The 5565-nt window shown below is 37.0% G+C and overlaps 1 pseudogene; it reads right to left on the bottom strand.

Moving 5' to 3' along the window:
- Positions 1-285: 285 nt before the first annotated feature.
- On the bottom strand, positions 286-4011 carry LOC131326812 (ABC transporter A family member 2-like; annotated as a pseudogene).
- Between the last annotated feature and the right edge of the window lie 1554 nt (positions 4012-5565).

Below are 5565 nucleotides of genomic sequence, written 5' to 3'. Positions count from 1 at the left end.
TATATTGAATGTCACATCTTAGAACCCAACTATTGATCGTAAAGTATCTTATTTGTTAACAGCTCTAATTTATGGACAATATGTCAGAAGTTCTGTGGGAATGTCAAATATCCGAAAACTTATAGGAATTTGTCCCTAGGTAATTCTTTGCCTCTTAGTTTAGCCATATTTTACATGTCATATAATTATGTCCTATTCGAGTATTGAATTTATGAGTGCAGCAACACTACTTACATAGGTGTGAAGCTAAATGGTTAATATACTCTCTGATATGTTTCCTTATTCCATTTTTCATAGTTTGATATCCTCTAGGATGCATTGTCTGGTGAAGAGCACCTTCATCTTTTTGCTAGTATCAAAGGCATACCTGCTGCTTCAATTGAATCGATATGCGCCAGTACCAACCTTGGTGTGTCAGTCAATGCTGTATACACAATGTTGAAGAAATAACTCACTTCAATTTATCTAATGTTCCCTGAGATGAATGGTTTTTGCTCATTTAGAGATTGCACAAAAGTCGATACACCAAATTAGACTTACTTATGCTGCCACATCCAAAGTTTGTGGCTACATATAGCCTACATTGGAGGAATGGAGCGTCACTTAGTGTTGCGATAGCCCTCATTGGTGACCCAAAGTTGGTCATTTTGGATAAACCAGTATGCACATTCTAAAGATATTTGTTGTTCCTTCATATTCATTTACTTAATCTGGATATGGAGAAAGTTCAACTTTAACATTGTGCAAACAACTGATATGGATCCAAAAACCCAGAGGCATGTGTGGGAATACATTGAGAATGCAAAGATTGGGCGAGCAATTATACTAACCACACATTCAATGAAAGAAGTTAGCTGATATTTTAAGTGAACGAATTGAAATCATGCCAAAGGGCACACTCCGTTGCGCGCATTGGAACTTCAATCCACTTGAAGTCAAAGTTTGGGTGAGGTGTAGTTATTAATGTGAGCTTCACGGAGACCACTACTACTGTTGCCAAATCAAGCCATGAGGCTTTGAAAAACTTCTTGGAGCATGTATATCTCAACAAACTTTGACTTCAAGTGGATCGAAGTTCCAATGCAGCGGAGTGTGCCCTTTGCCATGATTCCAATTCAGTCACTTAAAATATAAATTTCTTTCATGGAATGTGTTGTCAGGATAATAGCTTGACCTTTCTTTGCATCCTTAATGATGTCCCACACATGCCTACCAGTGATTGGATCCATACCTATTGTCTGCACAATGATAAAGTTAAACTTTCTCCATATCCAGATTAAGTAAATGAATATTAAAGAACAACAAATATCTTTAGAATGTGTGTACTGATCTGTCCAAAATGACCAACTTTGGGTCACTAATAATGGCTATCGCAACACTAAATGACGCTTCATTCCTCCTATGTAGCCACAAACTCTAGTTGTGGTAGCATAAGTAAGTCTAACTTGGAATATTGACTTTTGTGCAATCTTTAAATGAGCAAACCATTCATCTCTGGTAACATTTGATAAATTAAAGTGGGTTATTTCAACATTGTGTATACATCATTGGCTGATACACCAACCTTGGTAATGACACACACTAATTCAATTGAAGTAGCAGGTATGCCTTTGATACTTGCAAAAAGACGAAGGTGCTCTTCACTGGACAATGCATCCTAGAGGATATCAAACTATGAAAATGGAACAAATCAATCAGGAAACACATCAGAGTGTGTATTAGCCCTTTAGCTTCACACCCATGTAAATAGAGTAGTTGGACTCATAAATTCAACACTTTGAATAGGACAAAATTACATGATATGTAAAATATGTCTAAACCAAAACAAAAAGAATCACCAAGGGATATACTCCTATGAATTTTCGAATATTTGATATTCTCACAGAGCTTGTGACAAATTGTCTATAAATTTGAGCCGTTAACAATTAAGATACTTTACGATCAATAATTGGGTTTCAAGATGTTATTTCTAATATATTTCAACTTGAAGAACTTAAGGAAAAAAAAATGAACTTAAACTACTACAATCTCTACCTGTCACTAGGAGCCAGTCAAATAATTTATTGTAGTAGTTTTTCCAGCTCCATTAGGTCCAAGAAGGTAGGATAGTTAATCGTTGGGAACATTCAACCATAAACCTTGAAGATAATGGTTTCCGTGTCATACGATTAGTTATCTCAAATATCATGCATCATGTTATACCAATAACAATCAAACACAATTATGAGAATATAACATGGTCATGTCGTAACTAGTTATCACTCTGGAAATTAAAGGTATAACATACAATGCTTATATAGGAATGAGTACTGCTATCAATACCGATAGCTTTGTAGGAAAAACGTACCGACCAACCGCGTCGGGCCATCTTCGACCACTGGATGGCCGATCCGAACAGTCCAAAAATTCTAAAAAAATAAACCGAGGGGGCTCCATGCAGGAATCAACGGCATCCGATATGTGTAGGGTGCTACACGAAAAATATGGTGTTTAGATCAAGCACACTACACACATCGGATGCCGTTGATTCCCGCGTAGGGGCCCCTCAGTTTTTTTTTAAGAATTTTTGGACGGCTCGGATCGGCCGTTCGATGGCTGGAGACGGCCCGGCGCAGCCGGTCAGTACGTTTTCTCTACAAAGCTATCGGTACCTATATCATTTTCGATATAGGAATAGTGAATTTCCCCTTTCCCATCAGCCTTATCCAAATACTAAAGACAAAAATGTTATGTATCATTTATGATGAAACGGTTGACCTCAAATTTTATATTTAGTTAGACTTTTATTTGTTATTTATTGCCAAAGTGGTTAAGGAATAGATTTATCATTTGAGGCACCCCAATCAATACAAGAATGATAGAAAACTATTACATTCTTGGATCACGCTGGTCAAGTTCAAGGGCCAATCTTATAAAGAAACTAAAATCATTGTTGCGTTTCCACATCAAATTAAAATACATAATTCATACTATAATAAAAGAGAATGTCATAAATCATATAATAGAATATCTTGAAATCGAGTTCTTGTATTAATTTTGAATTTAGTAATGCTAGGCACTCATGGTTGAAACTAAAAGAAACTTATTTACCTTAACAAATGCGACTTCCTGCTCTTCCTAGGAAATGTCTTTGCGAGACCACGTATTTGAATTGCGACAGTCAAATCAACTAAACCGGTACCTTCTCTCAGTTGCCGTTTGACTGTGATTTCCTCTTCGAAGACATCCTCATCCTCATCATCTGGTATTTTGCGTTCTACTTGAGGGACTGAACGCAAGAAAGGAATGGAAGTGTTAAACACGGAAGCGATTGGTCTAGAAGAGCTGAACAAAAGCAAGCTTGCCACCTTCTTACGAAGAAAAATAAAACCAGTCATGAAAAGCCAAAAAATAACCTTAATGAATATATATGACACCGTAGTTATTCAAATTCAAGTTTTCAATTACCTTCGACCATGTTTCCATCATTCCCTGTCCAGTACCCTGGGTTCAAAATGTAAAAGATTGACTTTCGCACGCCAGATGAGTTTGGCATTATGTTGTCCAAATATATTGCCATGGTAAACCCAAAGGAAGAATGTTGCTATGTACGGATTGGAAAATTTTGACCTGTCCAAGACATGGAAAAGGGGGGGTTAACGGTGTTGCAATTGAAATTTATTGGAGAGAAAAGTACTAAGAGATCGATATCGATGGTATTTTGTGATAAGACTAAATCGGTACACACATACAATTACACGAAATTCCTCTGAAGTGTCGCTCTGTGACATAATCCATGTATACTACTGCTTACGTAAATTTCAATAATAAAAGCCCCTGCAGGGGAGTTTTTGTTGCTTTTGAGTAGAAGGTTTGGACCACATCATGTGCTTATTAAGTTTCAGGCTACCAGAAAGGCAAATATATATACCATTGCCATCTCGCAATGCCCGCGACACTCAGAACGTTTGCTCTGGGCTCCAGCTCATCGCACCATTTGCAGTTGCAAGTTGCAACGGCAAGTTGCTCCATGGCTTGAGAAAAAAATTCGGCAGGAAGCATAACCACATGGATTTGTATATGTCTGGAGACGAACGACAAAAGAGTTGGCTAGCTGCAATGCAAAATCAAGATTTGTTAAAATCACACTACAGCTTGCTATAGCCAGACTGAAACATAAAATGATAAAACTATCTTCAAAATATTTCTAAGGGGGAATCTCGTGCCCTTTGTATTGCAACTTTACCCAAAAGGAGAAATCCAAAGTAAGAAAACTTGCCTGAGCCCCGATGGCAAGCAAAAATGTAAAGAAACCCATATTATTGGCCGATGATGACGTTCCAACTGGGGTTGACACCGTGAAGGCAAAACCTGTCTAGTGTCAGGAAAGAACAATCAGCATACGAAAATGAAAACCATTGTCTAGGGCCTCTAGTCCTAAGTATGGAGGAGGGGATTTACCATAGTGAGTTGGAACAGAAAGAACGTGAGAAACACAATCGCAAAGTTGTTGCAGAAGAAAAACGGAATACCACTCCACAGGGAACTATGACAAGAGATGAAAAGAGCGGAAAGGTTGCCTCCCAGGTAAAGCCATGACAACCAGTAGAAAGTCCCATCACAGTCGTTGCCTGTGAATCAAAACATGGTTAGTGAAGAAAGATACGAAGGTTACTTATCTTGGGGTCTGTTTGACTTTGAAGAGAAAGATCACAGAAAGTGATGCAATGGGACAAGAAAAAAAAATTGATTTTCTTGCTTGCATTTGACTAGTAGTCTAATATAAAATGCTTACAGGAAAGTTCTGAAAAAAAATAAATTTGTTTTACTTTGTACACCACTAAGGCCATGAGAAAGTACATGAATGTATCTTCATTAAACTTACACATAAATCTACTCAATATTTCCATGAGAACATATAACATTCAATTCCTCGTGGTTTTTTGCACGAAACAGATAGACGACTTTTAAAGTTCCAGTAAGTTACAGGGATTTTTGAGTTTCTTACACTTTATATCATTTTCTTCCTAGTAAAAAAAGAGGAAAAAAGACTTCTTTCCTGCACTTTCTACATTTCTATCACTTTCTGCGATTCTTTTGCTGATCAAACAGGCCCTTAAGAAACGAACATTAGAACGAAAGCAAAACCGGACAGAGTTTGTGTTCCTTCTCAACGACTACAGAACTAATCTGGAACACGAATCTGAACAGTGCAACAGCAAGCAAAAAGATTTCTGCAATGCTCTGAAAGATTATTTCAACTTCATCGGTCGAATATATATACCACTTTAGTACCCTCTCAATCATTGTTGTTTTCTGGAATATTTTGTATTTTCAATTTGTAGAGGACACAGAAAGCTTATTTGCCAAATTATTTTATTGGAAATAAATTTCTAAAAGATATTACCACTACTAGTTTTTTACAAAATGACCAAAAGGCGTTTTGGAATATAGAAAATATAAATTTTGTTTCGGAAACACCCAATAAAAGAAGAAGAAGAGAGATGATGAGCAAACACCCCCCAAAAATAACTTAAGGGGTGAAGGAGACAAAAAATAAAAGACAATGGAAACAAAATGGGAAAT

This window comes from Rhododendron vialii, chromosome 5a (assembly GCF_030253575.1).
Source record: "Rhododendron vialii isolate Sample 1 chromosome 5a, ASM3025357v1".
Lineage (NCBI taxonomy): Eukaryota > Viridiplantae > Streptophyta > Magnoliopsida > Ericales > Ericaceae > Rhododendron > Rhododendron vialii.
The sequence above is the reverse complement of the archived record's forward strand: the minus strand, read 5'-3'. Positions and strand labels throughout refer to the sequence as shown.